The sequence below is a fragment of the Tamandua tetradactyla genome, chromosome 9 (genome assembly GCF_023851605.1).
Source record: "Tamandua tetradactyla isolate mTamTet1 chromosome 9, mTamTet1.pri, whole genome shotgun sequence".
Classification (NCBI taxonomy): Eukaryota; Metazoa; Chordata; class Mammalia; order Pilosa; family Myrmecophagidae; genus Tamandua; species Tamandua tetradactyla.
Window position 1 is genome coordinate 93484078 of NC_135335.1, and position 18120 is coordinate 93502197.

Below are 18120 nucleotides of genomic sequence, written 5' to 3' on the forward strand. Positions count from 1 at the left end.
AGCTGCAAAGCTAAGATTCAAACCCGGGTTTTCTGATGCCAAAACCCATGTCCTTCCCACTATTCCAGTATAAAAACATAATTGTGAGGAACAGATTGTGGGAGGATGGAGTAGGGAGTTCCAGGACTCAGTCCTTCCAACAGAACAACCATTAAACAAACAGAAAATGTCTGAAACAACTATTTTGAAACTCCAGAGGCCAAAAGAACACCATTTAGTGTTCTTCTTCAAAGGAAGAGAGGGGGGAAGAGGCTAATAAATTATGGTAAAGAACAGTAAATTGCTCACTCCCCACAGTGCCTGTTGGTGCCCAACCCCGACTCTTGCAGCAGGCTGCCATGGGCTTCAGACACTGGCTGGCTCACTGGTGCAGAAGGGGACATAAGAATCCTCTTCCCTTTGACTGGGGATGGGCACAGTTGATGATGGCTTTTGATTAGTGGCTTCAGATCCCATGGAGTAGGGGAGGCCCTGGCTCTGAGGGCAGCCATTGTTTCGGCCCACCCTGGTCCAGGTTGAGGCAGACTTAAAAACACTAGGCGGGCGGCGCAATGGTGGTTCAGTGGCAGAATTCTCACCTGCCATGTCGGTGACCCAAGTTTGGATCCCGGAGCCCTCCGTGCCAAAAAAAAAAAAAAGAAAACCTCCAGGCTTCCTCAATGCTGTGGGGACAGTTAGTTGAAGGGCTGCATTTGCTGGGCAGACCAAGAAAGCTCAGAAATTAATTCTCACATATAAGGCCAACTGATTTTTGACATTGGGGCAAAGATGACTCAATTGAAAAATAGTAGTCTCTTCAACAAATGGTGCTGGGAAAACTGGACGTCGGTTTGTAAAAAAAATAGAAGGAAGACCCCTACCTCACACCTTATACTAAAATTGACTCAAAATGGATCAAAGACCTAAACATAAATGCCAGAAATATCAAATACCTAGAAGAAAACATAGGGAAGCAGCTTCAGGACCTTGTGTTAGGCAATGGTTTCCTAAACTTTACATCAAAGCACGAGCAGAAAAAAGAGAAAGTAGGTAAATAGGACTACATTTGATTTTTAATCAAAATTTAAAACTTTGTAACTCAAAGGATTTTTGGAGCATATACCAAGAAATGGGAATGCTGGATCATTTAATTTTCTGTGGAACTGCCAAACTTATTTTGAAAGTGGCTGTAAACTTTTTTATACTTTTTAAATTGCATAATATAACTTATATACAAAGCAAAGAAAGAGAAAAACAATAGTTTTCAAAGCATTCTTCAACAAATACTTACAGAACAGGTCCCAGAGTTGGTCATGGGCTACCATACCATCATCTTAGTTTTTTTCTTCTAGCTGCTCCTGAACATTGGAGGCTAGAAGGAATAAATATTTATCACCATAATTGACTTTTTTTCCCCTTTTTTGTGAAAAATAACGTATAGACAAAACAATAATAAATTTCAAAGCACAGCACAACAATTAGTTGTTGAACAGATTTCAGAATTTGGTATGGGTTACAATTCCACAGTTAGGCTTTTGCTTGTAGCTGCTCTAAGATACTGAAGACTAAAGAAATATCAATATAATGATTCAGCAATCATACTCATTTGTTAAACCCTACCATCTCTGTATAACTCCACCATCACCTTTGATCCTTCTCCCACTCTTTAAGGGTATTTGGGCTACGGCCATTCTAACTTTTTCATGTTGGAAGGAGTGCCAATAATATGGGGTAGGGAGACAAATCTAATGGATGTTTTGAAGAGGTTGAGCCCTCTAGGTTTCAGGACTTATCTGGTCCAGGGGCCCTTCTGGAAGTTGTAGGTTTCTAGAAAGTTACCGTAGTGCATGGAACTTTTGAAGAATCTTATACATTGCCCTAGGTGTTTTTAGGATTGGCTGGAATAGTTTTAGTTGGGGTTTGGCAAGTTTATGATAGGTAACAATGTCTAACTGAAGCTTGCGTGAGAGGAGTCTCAACTCCAGAGTAGTCTCAATTATTTCTGAACTCTCTCAGCCACTGATACCTTGTTTGTTATGCTTCTTTTCCCCCTTCTGGTCAGGATGGAGTTGTTGATCCCACAGTGCCAGGGCCAGACTGATCCCTTGGGGTCATCTCCCACACTGTGAAGGAGACATTCACCCCTGGATGTCATGACCCATGAGGGAGGGAGGGCAATGATTTCACATGCAGAGTTGGGCTTGGAGAGAGTGAAGCCACATCTAAGCAACAAAAGAGGTCCTCTAGAAGTAACTCTTAAGTATGCCTATAGGTAGGCTAAGCTCCTCCTATAGGTAGGCTAATCTTCTCCTATAGGTAGGCTAAGCTTTTCTGGGCAAAGGACATTAAACACATCTCTCCAAAGAGAATATACAAATGTCCAGAAAGCACATGAAAAGATGATCAACATCATTAGCCATCAGGGAAATGCAAATCAGTACTATTGCACACCCATTAAAGTGGCTGCTGTTAATAAAACGGAAGGTAACAAGTGTGGGAGAAGATGTCGAGAAATAGGAACACTTATCCATTGCTAATGGTAATGTAAAATAGTGCAGCCACTGTGAAAGACACTTTGGGGATTCCTCAGAAAGCTAAGTATAGAATTATCATATGATCTGGCAATCCCAATACTAGGTATATACACAATAGAATTGAAAGCAGTAACTAGAACAGGTATTTGCACACTGATGTTTACAGTAGCATTATTCACAATTGCCAAAAGATGGAAGCAACCCAAGTGTCCACCAAGTGATGAAAGGATAAACAAAATGTGGTATACACACACAATGGACTATTATTAGGCCATAAAACAGAATGAAGTCCTGATACAACCAATCACATGGATAGAACTGAAAGACATCATGTTGCATGAAATAAGCCAGACATCCAAGGATAGATATTGTATGAGCTCACTGATTTGAAACACTTAGAATAAACCAACTCACAGAGTCAGAATCAAGAATATAGATTAACAGGGCACAGGGTAGGACTAGGGAATGGAAAGTTAAGGCCTAAAATGTACAGGGTTCCCATTTGAAATGATGGAAATGTTTTGGTAATGGATCATGGTGATGGTAGCACACCATGCAATTAAGAGCACAGAAATATATATCTGAATGTAACTGAAAGGGGAAATGTTAGATTATATATATATATATATATTATATATAATATATATGTTAGATTATATATATATATTAGATTATATATATATAATCTATATATATAATGTTAGATTATATATATATTATATATATAATATATATGTAACTGAAAGGGGAAATGTTAGATTATATATATATATATATATATATATATATATATATATATAAATGTTAGATTATACATACATATATATATATATATATATATGGTAGCTGAAGAAAATTAAAAAAAAAAAAAGTCCATGGAGCTATACTATATGGTGAACCATAAACTAGACCATAGACTATAGTTAATAGTGCAATTATAAAAATGTGCTATCATCTTTGAGGTCTCAGAAGACATGCTTATTACCTTAGTAGAAGTTTAATGCTTGATTCATGTGGTCTTAGAATCTTGCTTTTACTGGCTTAAAAAAATCAAGGCTATCTATGAGGGGCACGCTATAGCAAACAAATTCAGGCATAAAACCAGAATGCCAGTTTACTGTTTATAGTACAAAAGGGACCACAACCCTGAAAGTCTACATGACTCATTGCCTAGGTTAACCTACCTAGGAAGCCAAGTCATACTCAGAACACTGATTGGTGAACATGGAATTAGGAAGAAAGTAGAAAAGCAGCTCTTTCAAGCTATAGGGTTCAGAAAATTTATCAGTATGACAGATTTACCAGTAGGGCTGAAGATATGTCAAGGTTATAAAGCTACTAATTGCACTCACATGCGACTCTAAGACTGGCTTTGCTAAGAGACCAGAATATTCAAAGTCTATTCCTAAGCTATGTTTTTCTGTGGGCCATACTTAATTGGATAGTGCCTATGTTTGTACCTATGATTCTCATTTTTTAGATGTCTGTGACTGACTATGCCCGATTGTCAACTCCTTAAATAAGTCAGTACAATTGATCAGGTTAAAGTCTAATGAAAACTGCCTGAGTGGCATTTGGCTTCTTTAAGGTGACTTTTTCTATTTCTGCTCCAGCATGTGCCAACATTTAAAAGTTTAATTCTCGTCAGATGACCTAGTTTCCAAGTCATTAGGAGACACCTTCCTGCAGTCCCCACATACTGAAAGTACTTATCCCCCTCCCTTACTACAGATTATGGAAGGAATGTACTAGGACAACATCCAGCCCACAAACAACATAAATTATGCAATATGACTACAAGTGAGTCATCCTAGATTTAGAGCACCCAGATGGGTCTGAACTCTGGGATGCATGGGAAGTAATCATAGGCTTCTGTAGATTGCTGCTGACATCTCATCTATTACACTGGGTAGTTGAAAGTTACAGCTGTTTAACTTTATTATCCTTGAGTAGCTCATCAAAAACTTATTTAAAAAAACATATAAGTACATTGTTGTGGGTTGAAATATGTACCCCCAAAAAAGATATGTTGAGATCCTAGTCTGGTACTTATAAGTGTGACTTTATTTGGAAACAGTTTTTGTAGGTGTAATCAAGATAAAATGAGGTCATGCTGGATTAGGGTGGGTCCTAAATCCAATGACAGGCATCTTTGTTGAAGAGAGAAATGTGGACATAAACCACGGATTACTAGTAACCACCAGGAACCAGTAAGAGGCAAAGAAAGGAGAGGGCCATAGCCACCTGACACCTTACTTTTGGACTTCTAATCTCCAGAACTGTGAGACAGTAAATTTCTGGTTTCAAGCCTTGAAGTTTGTGGTAAACTGTTATATACCCTCTGAAAAGCCATGTTCATTTAATCTGTTCTTGCAGGTGCAAACCTATTGTGGGTGGGATCTTTTGATTAGATAGTTTTCATGGAGATGTGACCCATCCAATTCAAGGTGGGTCTTAATCCTTTACTGGATTAAGAGAGCTCATGGAGAGAGAGGGCACTCAGAAAGAAGATGCTCTGGGAGAAACCAAAAGGACTCACAGGAGCTGAGAGAGCCATTTTGAGACCAACAAGAAGAGAAGGGCCAGCAGACATCACCACATGCTTTCCCATGTGACAGAGGAGCCCTGCATACCATTAGCCTTTCTTCAGAGTCAAGACTTCTTTCTCTGGATGCCCTAGTTTGGACATTTTCATGGCCCTAGAACTGTAAATTTGTAATCTAATAAATCCCCTTTGCAAAAGCCTGTCCATTTCTGGTATATTGCACTCCAGCAGCATTGGCAAACTGAAACAGAGCCCTAAGAAACTAAAATAGACACCGAAAGGCATATATATGGCTACATAATGTACAAGTGTAAGCACTTGGTTTCTATGGCAAAAGAAAATGAGGAAGATTTTTCTAGATATGTTGACAGGTACCTGAAACGCTAAAACAGACTATCATTAATTTTTGGAAAAATTTTTATAGAGCTCAATGTCCATGGATGCCACAACTAGATGATTAGGGATCCTTTGAGTTTCTAATGTCCCAGGAACTTCCAACAAAGAAGAGTCTTTGCACCTCTCTGCTGAGCATGTAATTTCAAGCTCCCCAGTCTTCCTTCTATTTCCACAGAATTTGCCATTTATTATGTATTTCATTCCTGTGCATTAGCGTACAATTTCCCTTAGAAAAATGAATTAAAGTATTGCTTCTTCACTGTACATCTTCCTCACTTGTCTCTGATGAATCTCAGAAGATTATTGACAGTAAATACGATATTTAAAAAGTATATGAGGGTGATGGAAATGTTATAAATTAGATAGTGATGTTGGCACAGCTCTATAAATTTACTAAAAAACATGGAATTATAAACCTACAATGGATAAATGTTGTAGTATATAAGTTATATCTCAATAAAGCTGTTTTCAAAATATATAAATACAACTACATTGTCGACACTTTGCCTCCCCATCTTTAATATTTTCATTTGTAAAATGGGTCATTTCTTTAAAAGGTTTTATAAGGAACAAGTTATGTTATACATATTTATAAGTCAAATGATTATGTTAGGATTCTTATTTGCTAGGTACAAAATCTGAACTAGAAACACTTTAGGAAAAAAGGAAAGATTTATTGGTTCAAGAAATAAAATTCAGGAATGGCAGGGATTTGGGGGTAGCATTAGATATAGCTGAAACTGTGAACTAGAATGCATCAAACATCTTTCTCTGTCTCTACTTTTATTCTGCCTTTCTCCTTGAAGCAATTTCATTTTCTCCTCCTGGCTTTCTCGAGGAAGCTGGACCTAGCGCCTCTAGCAGCAAGACTCAGTTTTTCCCAGCTTTACCACTAGGGAAAAGGGATTTTCTTTCCTAATTTTCAATTTGAATAATCCTAAAGAAGGATTCTGATTGACCCAGGTTAGGTTAGGCACTACCCTTGTGACCAAAAAAAAAGCAGAATCCTCTGTGAATGGCAGCACTTACCACAAACCTCTGGTTGAACCAGGAGGAGCAGATCCCCAAAGAATGGAATGTCATTTGCAGATGGAAGGAGGGTACTGGATGGGAAAAGTTTACACACTCTCTTAGACAGCCAAGAAGACATGCATAAACTTCCTCCCATTTATACATTCTTAGACATCTCTTGGCCACAAAAAATAAGACCCCAAATGCCCTCCGTATCTTATCCCTCCTCAGTGCAAGGCAGTCCGAAGTCATGTCCAGCTACTGCTTGTCCAGCCTGAAGTCCAGCCTATGTGGATATTGGCCACGCCTCTCAGTCAGGTTTGGTGGTGGTTTCACAGGATCCTGCAACTACTGACTGAAGGAACAATGAAACAACCCATTAGCAAGGAAAACAGGACAATTATCATTAAACAAAATTTGTTTAGAAAAAGAGAAAGGAAATCAACATCTAATGGTCACCAGTTCAGAACATAAGAGCTTGTTGAATGGGACTTTTCTTGTTACCTCAGAATTAACAATTAGGGCCCAAAGTTGAGAAAAACATGAGACACGAAATCCTACACACCAAAAAGAGCATTACAGGGATCAGAACAGTGGTATATCCTTCAAAAGGCTTTTGAATTGGTGAAAGAAAAACCTTTCTATAATCAACCACTACTTGTCCTACATCCACAATCTAAAGGAAGGGAGCATGGTGAGGTTAGGAATAGAGAGGAAAAGTCACCATCTATTTTGTGTAGAGTATAGTATTGTAGGGAGAGAGCAATTTCTTCCTGTGTAGTGGAGGAAGTCAGGGTGATACAAATCAAGGTGTGGGGTTGTTTACACGATGAGACTACAATTTCTCTCCCCTACTGGCTGATTGCTGAACATGGAGAGGCAATTCTTTGCAGAGCTTGACATTAATTCCCCTGAGAGAGGGTTATGCAGAGACTGTTATGTGTCTTTGTATGTTTGGTCTGTAGAATTTTGAGACTAGGAAACTTGTTGCAGTGGTCATACTAGTAGGATGAGAGTGGACTATAATACATTCTTCCCAGGGAAGGAGAAGATGGTGGAATATCTCTGTCCTGGGACACGACAACTCTGAAGGGTATGAAAGAGAACCTCAGTGGTTCCCATGGCTCCATGTAAGGACACTCATAGTACAGGAGGAGCAAGAACTGTGTGGCTGCTGAATATATCCTTGCTATGGTTTTGCTCTGCTGCCCTCACTGTTTTGACTTTTGTCATGCTTATTCCATCACATTACAAGACGGTTGAGGCAGTTCCAAGCATCATGTCCTCACAAAACAATGTCAAAGCCTGGATGAGGGAAAAGGGCAGCTATCTAAATTACTTTTGAGCAACAGCAGTGAATACTTTCCCAGATGTACCCCATGCACTCCCGATTATATTATACCTACCATAATTACATCATATGCTCACTCCAAAAACAATCACTATAGGAGGGATATCATTATCATTATTATCTTTAGCCAACTGGGAAATATTTTGGGGGAACACAGTAAATGACTAAAGGAGAGGCAATAACTGTACCTACCCAAAGGAAAATTCCCAACTAGGAGCTGTTCTACTTTAGAAGCATGTGGCTATGGATGCCTGCAGGTTGCACTGGTAGATTAAGCAATCACAGACTTCTTTCTTGTAGGCTTAGGACTTTTCTGACAGTATATTCCCTTAAACTCCTAATCAACCTGGTTGATTTAATTTGGTGATTCCACTTAGCCAACACTCTTTTGCTTGCAAAGAATAGAAACCAGCATAAACTAGCTTAATTTAAAAAAAAAAAAAGGATATTTGTTGGCTCACTTTTTTGGTTTTCGAAAGCTGCCAGAATACAATATACCAGAAATGGCTGACTTTTTCAAAGGGGATTTATTAGGTTACAAATTTACAGTTCTAAGGCCATAAAAATGTCAAAATTAGGGCATCAACAAGAGATTCCTTCACTGAAGAAAGATGGATGGCATCTAAGTTTCCTCTATCACATGGGAAGGCACATGGTGATATCCACTGGCCCTTCTCTCATGGCTTTGTTTCAAAATGACTTTATCAGCTCCTGTGGGTCCTTCTGGCTTCTCCTGGAGCATTTTTTCTAAGTCTCTCTCTCTCTGTAAGCTCTCTTAAAGGACTCCAGTAAAGGCTTAAGACCCATCTTGAATTGGGTGGGTCACATCTCCATGGAAGCAACCTAATCAAAAGGTCCTCCCACAATAGGTTTGCACCCATAAGAATGGATTAGAAGAACATGGTTTTTCTGTGGTACATAACAGTTTCAAACAAGTACACTCACATAATGAAAAACATTCATTTCAAGCATGATTGGATCCAAGTTGTCAGTTGATTCCCATAGTTTACTGTATCATGCTTTTCATCTTTCAAAAGTTTTCCTTCATGTTGGTGTCATACTTATGATAGCTCCTATTGTGATGAAAACTACCATCCTACAAGGTTAACAGTTAGAAACAAGACAGGCAGTCTTTGCACTCATAGAGCTCCCTTTCAAGTGTGTGTGTGTGTGTTTATATGGGGGGTAGCATTAATAAATAAGTTGAAATGTTTTCAGATAAAATAATATTATTAAGAAAATAAAGCAGGATAATAGGTGTCATGGTTAAAGACAGGTGTCAACTTGGCCAAGTTGTGGTACCTGTTCATCTGATTGGGCAAGCGCTGGCCTGTCTGTTGCAATGAGGACATTTCATAGGATTAGGTCATGATCAGGTCAGCTACATCCACAGTTAATTCCATTTGTAATCGGCCAAATGGGAGTGTCTTCTGCAATTAGTGATGCTAAATGCAATCATGGGAAGCCTTTTAAGGAGGACTCAGAGGAGACAGGTCCCATTCCTGCTTTGGCTGGTGAGCCTCTCCTGTGGAGTTCATCCAGGCCATCCATCGGAGTCATTGGCTTCGCAGCCTGCCCTGTGGATTTTGGACTCTGTGTTCTTACGGTCACGTGAGACACTTTCATAAATTTTATATTTGCAAATGTTCCCTGTTGATTCTGTTTCTCTAGAGAACCCTAGCTAATACAATAGGATAGAATATGATTGCTTGAGGGATGGGGTAGTGATGCATGAGGTGGCTAGGAAAACATCCCTTTCATGTAACAGTTGACCTGAGATATGAATGAAGAGAAATAGGCAGTCATATGAAATTCCAGCATAACCTTACTCTCAAGATGGGAGTCCCAAATTGTAGCAAATGTTAAGATAAAGAATAATAAAAGGAAAATATGCCCAGAGCTGTTATTAACATTTTTATCAAAGCTGAATATTTTGAGAAGAAAACAGGAAGAAAAATAAAGGTTTGGTTGTCAGTTTTGAATACTGGCTCAAGACTCAGTTGCTGAGTCAAGAAAGGGATGCTACCCAATCAAAAGATATAGACTGGCAGAATAGATTAAAAAACAGGACCCATCTTGTGCTGTCTACAGGTGACACATTTTAGACCCAAGGATAAACACAGGTTGAAAGTAAAAGGTTGGGAAAAAATATTTCATGCAAATAACAATCAGAAAAGAGCAGGAGTAGCTATACTAATATCCAACAAATTAGACTTCAAATTTAAAACAATTAAAAGAGACAAAGACACTATGTATTAATAAAGGAACTATTCAACAAGAAGACATAACAATCATAAATGTTAATGCACTGAGCCAGAGTGCTCCAAAATACATGAGGAAAACACTGAAAAGAGAAATAGACACATCTACCATAATAGTTGGAGACTTAAATTCCCTGCTCTCATCAATGGACAGAACATCTAGACAGAGGATCAATAAAGAAACAGAGAATTTGAATAATACAATAAATGAACCAGACTTAACAAACATTTGTAGAACATTATACCCCACAACAGCAGGATACACCTTTTTCTCAAGGACTCATGGATCATTCTCAAGGATAGTATATATGCTGGGTCACAAAGTACTCTCAATAAATTTAAAAAGATTGAAATCATACAAAACACTTCCTTGAATCATAAAGGAATTAAGTTGGAAATCAATAATAGGCAGAGGGCCAGAAAATTCACAAATAAATGGAGATTCAGCAACACACTCTTAAATAACCAGTGGGTCAAGGAAGAAATTACAAGAGAAATCAATAATTATCTCAAAGTAAATTAAAATGAAAACACAACATATCAAAATGTATGGGATGCAGCAAAGGCAGTACTAAGAGGGAAATTTATTGCCCTAAATGCCTATATCAAAAAAGAAGAAAGAGCAAAAATGGAGGAATTAACTGTTCACTTGGAAGAACTAGAGAAAGAACAGAAAACCAACCCCAAAGCAAGCAAAAGGAAAGAAATAATGAAGATTTGAGCAGAAATAAATGAAACCGAGACCATGAAAGCAATCAAGAAAATCAACAAAACCAGAAATTGGTTCTATGAGAAAATCAATAAGATTGATGGACCATTCATGAGGTTGACAAAAAGAAGAAGAGAGAGGATGCAAATAAATAAAATCAGAAATGGAAGAGGAGACAAAACCATTGACCCCACAGAAATAAAGGAAATAATGAGCAGATACTATGAACAATTTTATGCTAATAAACTCGACAATGTAGATTAAATGGACAACATCCTAGAAAGGCATGAACAACCAACATTGACTCGAGAAGAACTAGAAGACCTCAACAAACCAATCACAAGTAAAGAAATTGAATCAGTCATTAAGAAGCTCCCAAAAAAGAAAAGTCCAGGACCAGTTGACTTCACATGTGAATTCTAGCACACATTCAAGAAAGGATTGGTACCAATACTACTCAAGCTCTTCAAAGAAATTGAAGAGGAAGGAAGGCTACCTAACTCACTCTATAAAGCCAACTTCACCCTCATACCAAAGCCAGACAAAGATATTACAAAAAAAGAAAACTACAGACCAATCTCTCTAACGAATATAGATGCAAAAATCCTCAACAAAATTCTTACAATCGAATCCAGTACCACATTAAAAGAATTATACACCATGACCAGGTAGAATTCATCCCAGGTATACAAGGATGGTTCAACATAAGAAAATCAATTAATGTAATATACCATATCAACAAATCAAAGCAGAAAAACCACACAACTATCTCAATTGATGCAGAAAAGGCATTTGACAAAATTCAACATCTTTCTTGTTGAAAACACTACAAAGGATAGGAATGGAAGGGGACTTCCTCAACATGATAAAGGGAGTATATGAGAAAACCCACAGCTAGCACCATCTTCAATGGGAAAAAACTGAAAACTTTCCCCCTAAAATCAGGAACAAGACAAAGATGTCCAGTATCACCCATATTATTCAACATTGTGTTGGAAGGTCTAGCCAGAGCAATTAGACAAGAAAAAGGAATACAAGGCATCAAAATTGGAAAGAGGAAGGAAAACTCTCACTGTTTGCAAATGATACGATACTACATGTCAAAAACCCCGAAAAATCCATAGCAAAACTACTAGAGCTAATAAATAAGTGCAACAAAGTGGCAGGCTACGAGATCAACATCCAAAAATCTGTAGTGTTTCTACACACTAGTAATGAACAATCTGAGGGAGAAATCAAGAAAAAATTCCATTTATAATTGCAACCAAAAGAATAAAATATTTAGGAATAAATTTAAGTAAGGATTACAAAAGACCTATACAAAGAAAACTACAAGAAATTGCTAAAAGAAATCACAGAAAACCTAAATAAATGGAAGGGCATACCACGTTCATGGATTGGAAGATTAAATATAGTTAAAATGTCAATTCTACCTAAATTGATTTACAGATTCAATGCAATACCAATTAAAACCCAAAACCTTACTTTTCAGAAATAGAAAAATGAATAACCAAATTTATCTGGAAGGGCAAGATGCCCAAAATGGCTAAAAATATCCTGAGAAAGAAAAATGAAGTCAAAGGTCTCACACTACCTGAATTTTAGGTGTATTACAAAAGTTCAGTGGTCAAAACAGCATGGTACTAGCATAAAGATAGATATACTGACCAGTGGAATCAAATAGCGTGTTCAGATATAGACCTTCTCATCTATGGACAATTGATCTTTTTTTTTTAATTTTTTTTTATTAATCAAAAAAAAGAAAAATTAACACAACATTTAGAAATCATTCCATTCTACACAAGCACTCAGTAATTCTTAGTATCATCACATAGATGTATGATCATCATTTCTTAGTACATTTGCATCGATTTAGGAAAAGAACTAGCAAAACAGCAGAAAAAGATATAGAATGTTAATATAGAGAAGAGAATTAAAATAATAATACTAATAAAAATATATATATGATAAAAAAAGGAAAAACAGAAACAAAAGATACAAACAAACAAACAAAAAACCATATTTCAGGTGCAGCTTCATTCAGTGTTCCAACATAGTTACATTACACTTAGGTATTATTGTGCTGTCCATTTTTGAGTTTTTGTATCTAGTCCTGTTGCACAGTCTGTATCCCTTCAGCTCCAATTACCCATTATCTTATCCTGTTTCTAACTCCTGCTGGTCTCTGTTACCAATGACATATTCCAAGTTTATTCTCGAATGTCAGTTCACATCAGTGGGACCATACAGTATTTGTCCTTTAGTTTTTGGCTAGACTCACTCAGCATAATGTTCTCTAGGTCCATCCATGTTATTACATGCTTCATGAGTTTAGTCTGTCTTAAAGCTGCATAATATTCCATCGTAGGTATACGCCACAGTTTGTTTAGCCACTCGTCTGTTGATGGACATTTTGGCTGTTTCCATCTCTTTGCAATTGTAGATAATGCTGCTATAAACACTGGTGTGCAAATGTCCGTCTGTGTCTTTGCCCTTAAGTAGTTTGAGTATATACCTAGCAGTGGTATTGCTGGGTTGTAATCCATTCTGCCATTCTATGTCTTTTGATTGGGAAATTCAGTCCATTACCTTTTAGTATTATTACTGTTTGGATAATATTTTCCTCTACCATTTTGGCTTTTGTATTATATATATCATATCTGATTTTCCTTCTTTCTACACTTTACTCCATACCTCTCTCTTCTGTCTTTTCATATCTGACTCTAGTGCTCCCTTTAGTATTTCTTGCAGAGCTGGTCTCTTGGTCACAAATTCTCTCAGTGACTTTTTGTCTATAAATGTTTTAATTTCTCCTTCATTTTTGAAGGACAATTTTGCTGGATATAGAAGTCTTGGTTGGCAGTTCTTCTCTTTTAGTAATTTAAATATATCATCCCACTGTCTTCTAGCTTCCATGGTTTCTGCTGAGAAATCTATACATAGTCTTATTGGGTTTCCCTTGTATGTGACAGATTGTTTTTCTCCTGCTGCTTTCAAGATCCTCTCTTTCTCTTTGACCTCTGACATTCTAACTAGTAAGTGTCTTGGAGAACGCCTATTTGGGTCTATTCTCTTTGGGGTGCGCTGCGCTTCTTGGATCTGTAAATTTAGGTCTTTCATAAGAGTTGGGAAATTTTCAGTGATAATTTCTTCCATTAGTTTTTCTCCTCCTTTTCCCTTCTCTTCTCCTTCTGGGACACCCACAACACGTATATTTGTGTGCTTCATATTGTCATTCAGTTCCCTGATCCCCTGCTCAAGTTTTTCCATTCTTTTCCCTATAGTTTCTGTTTCTTTTTGGAATTCAGATGTTCCATCCTCCAGTTCACTAATTGTAGCTTCTGTCTCTTTAGGTCTACCATTGTAGGTATCCATTGTTTTTTCCATTTTTTCTTCTTTGTCCTTCACTCCCATAAGTTCTGTGATTTGTTTTTTCAGATTTTCTATTTCTTCTTTTTGTTCAGCCCATGTCTTCTTCATGTCCTCCCTCAATTTATTGATTTGGTTTTTGAAGAGTTTTTCCATTTCTGTTCGTATATTCAGCATTAGTTGTCTCAGCTCCTGGATCTCATTTGAACTATTGGTTTGTTCCTTTGACTGGGCCATATCTTCAATTTTCCGAGCGTCATCCATTATTTTCTGCTGGTGTCTGGGCATTTGATCAGATTTCCCTGGGTGTGGGACCCAGCTGGTTGAAAGGTTTTTCTGTGAAATCTCTGGGCTCTGTTTTTCTTTTCCTGCCCAGTAGGTGGTGCTCGTGGCGCTCGTCTGTCTGCGGGGCCCACCAGTAAAAGATGCTGTGGCTCCTTTAACTTGCCAATCCGAATCTCGCAGTCGGCCCAGGAAACTGTGCGTGGAGGGGGGGGCGCCGGCTGCCGGGGCTTGGGGGAGTGCCGGTCCAAATTGCCCAGCTGGCCCGAGACGCCAAGCGTGGCAGGAGGGCCCCACTATCCAACATTCCCAGTTAGACCGGGGAGCCACGTGCGTGGAGGGGACCCCAGTCGCCAGCCGCCCGGGCTGGGAAAATGCGCGCCCCTCGGGTATCTCACCGCAGCGGATTCTCCCTGCCCGTTCAGCCGTTCCAGAATGGGGTACGCTGTCTTTTTGGTTTCTGTCGTGGCTCCGGGAGCTGTTTTGTATTGTTTCTGTTTCTTTAGTTGCTTTTCTGGAGGAGGAACTAAGACCCGCGTGTCTTACTAAGCCGCCATCTTCTCCGGAAGCCCGACAATTGATCTTTGATAAGGCAGTCAAGTCAACTCACCTGGAACAGAACAGTCTCTTCAATAAATGGTGCTTGGAGAACTGAATATCCACATGCAAAGGAATGAAAGAGGTTCTATATCTCATACCCTTTACAAAAATTAACTCAAAATGGATCAAAGACCTAAACATTATATCTAAGACCATAAAACTTTTAGGAAGAAAATGTAGGGAAATATCTTATAAATCTTAAAATAGGAGGCAGTTTCCTAGATCTTACACCCAAAGTACGAGCATTGTAGAAAGAAATAGATAAATGGGAATGCCTCAAAGTTAAGCACTTTTGTGCATCAAAGAATTTTGTCAGGAAAGTAAAAAGACAGCCTACACAATGGGAGTCAATATTTGATTTGTAGGTTTTTCAAAAGGGATGTCCCAATAAATCCCAGAATGATGTCCCAATAAATCCCAGAGTTTGAACAGTGAATAAAAAAGATTTTGCAAAGTCCCCTTCAGGGAATGGTGAGGAAGGGGGAAAATTCAACTTCCTCACTTGGAGAACTCGTGATAGTCTCACAAGTAGTGGGGACAACCAAATCAATAATCAAGCTCTCAATCTTGGGGATTGTTCATATAAAACTTATCCCTGCACAGGATAGACTAAGCCTACTTAAAATTAGGCCAAAGGGTCACCCCCAAAGAACCTCTTTTTTTGCTCACTTGTGGCCTCTCTCTCTCTCAACTAACATGGCAAGCAAACTGACATGCCCTATTTGAATCTATGCAATCATTTGTACTTGCACTAAAGCCAAAAACAGTTGTATTGAACATTTGTTATTTTTTCTCTTGACTTCTTAGCACGTGTTTATCCTCTGTTTAAGGAATTCTCCATAAATGTTTTTCAATGTTAACATTAAGCACATTAAAGATGAAAGCATCATATATTCACATTCCCAGGTCACCTGACAGGAAGAAATTACATGACCTGGATTCTAGCATCTAGCCTAGCATATGCATCTACGCAGGACTTTGAATCTGAAGCTAGTAATGCAAAGAAGCAAAGAAAGAAGAGAACTATTTCTGCCAGTGTTTACCAAAGTTTCACCATTCACTTTCCAAGGGCAAAGGCCAAAAGCACGTCCAGGACCAGTGATGTAAACCACAGCATCAGTGTCCTCCAGGGGTGGTGGTGTGTCCTTCCTGACTGGCATGATTGTGGCGGCTGTGCTGACCAATGTCCTCATTTCTGCACATTTTCTGATCCTATTTCTTCAGCTTTCCTTGAAATCCTCTGAGATGCCCAACATCATTTCAATACATTCCTTTTCTTTTTTTTAAAGCAGTCAGAATTGTCTGATACAATGATTAGCTTTATAAGGTTGTACCTTTCTGAATTTTCTCTTCTTGGTTTTATATTTTAAAAACCTTCTTATTTGTTACCTATACTAATATTGGGATCATTTAAAATATAATATGAACATGTTATTTTAACTGATGTATATATAATATAACTGTGTCTGTCTATTTTTTATTGATCTTGTGAAACCTAGCAAAATAACCCAAAAATGGCATGGATCCTGCTAAGGTAGGGAGATGGATATGGAGGATATCATTGTATAATACTCCTGGATTTTCCCTAAGCCCTTATTCTCTAGGTTGGGGGAGAGGGAAATGAGTGATTTATCTACTTGTAGGGTTTGGAAGAAGAAACCAGGTATAAGGGGCCTATTGTAGTTTGCTAGGTACTGGAATGCAATATACTAGAAATGGAATGGCTTTTAAAAAGGGTAATTTAATAAATTACTAGTTTATACTTCTAAGGCTGAGAAAATGTTCCAATTAAAGCAAATGTCCAACCTAAGGTATTCAAGGATGATACCTTGCTTCAAGAAGGCCAATGAAGTTCAGGGTTTCTTTCTCAACCGAAAAGGCACAAGGCAAACATGGCAATATCTGTAGCTTTCTCTCCTGGCTTCATGTTTCATGAAGCAACCCAGGGGCCATTTTCCTTCTTCATCTCCAAAGGTCTCTGCCTGCATAGGCTCTTGTTCTCGTGGCTCCCTCGGATCTCATCATTCTAAAAAAAGGGCCTCTCTCCAAAATGCTTCCTCCTTTAAAAGATTCTAGTAAACTAATCAAGACCCATGTGGAATGGGTGGAGTTACATCTCCCTCTAATCCAAGGTTACACTCACAATTGGGCAAGTCTTATCTCTGTGGAGATAATTTAATCAAAAGATTCCAACCTACATTATTGAATATGGATTAAAAGAAATGATTGTTCCCACAAGACTGGGTCAAGATTAAAACATGGCTTCTCTTGGGTACATAATCTTTTCAAACAAACACAGGACCCAAAGCTTTCTCCCTCCATCTTGGGAGCAGTCAGCCTTCAGAGAGCATATACTCTTAGTTGCTCTCTGCCGTGTGGTAAGCTTGCAGTAATGGACTTATGCTTTCTGAAAAACCTGCTGCAATCCACTACTACCTGTTCCTGGGAAGGTGAGTCTGTGATTCTGGGGTTCAGTTTTAGGGGGCCCACTGACAGCACACATCTAATCTGCATCCTTTACCTTGGCTTTTATCATTTGTAAAGGCAATCCTTTATCTCATTTCACAATTATTTCAGAACTTGAAAGGAAAAGAGGAAGAGACTATTTTTTTTTAAATTCTTAATCAATTTATACAAATTGTTCCATGTGTACTCTCAAAGTAAATTTTTAAAATTTAAAGTCTGACTATTTAGCTGGGTTTTTTTCCTTCTTCTTTTGTCAGTCTGGAGCTAATCAGTAAAAAGAAAACACGCAGTGATATGGACAGGGAAAGTTTAATATAAAGAATTATTACCTAAATAAGGGGATGGGAGTAGTGACAGATTGACTAATCAAGAAATAAAGAGAACTCTGAAGAATATAAGGAGCAGCCACTAGACAGCACACCCAAGGAAAAGCCCCCTAACCTCCACTGGGCTGAGGACTACACTTTGCTGGAAAGAGCACGCCTGTGACTCAGTGGATGGCAGAGAAGTTGCTGTGGTGCCCCAACTTCTAGAATTTGCTGGAAATTTGTCCTCTAGGGTGCTGGGGAAAGCTATTGAGGCCTAGCAGAGGCATTGGACTGCAAAACCACTTGAGA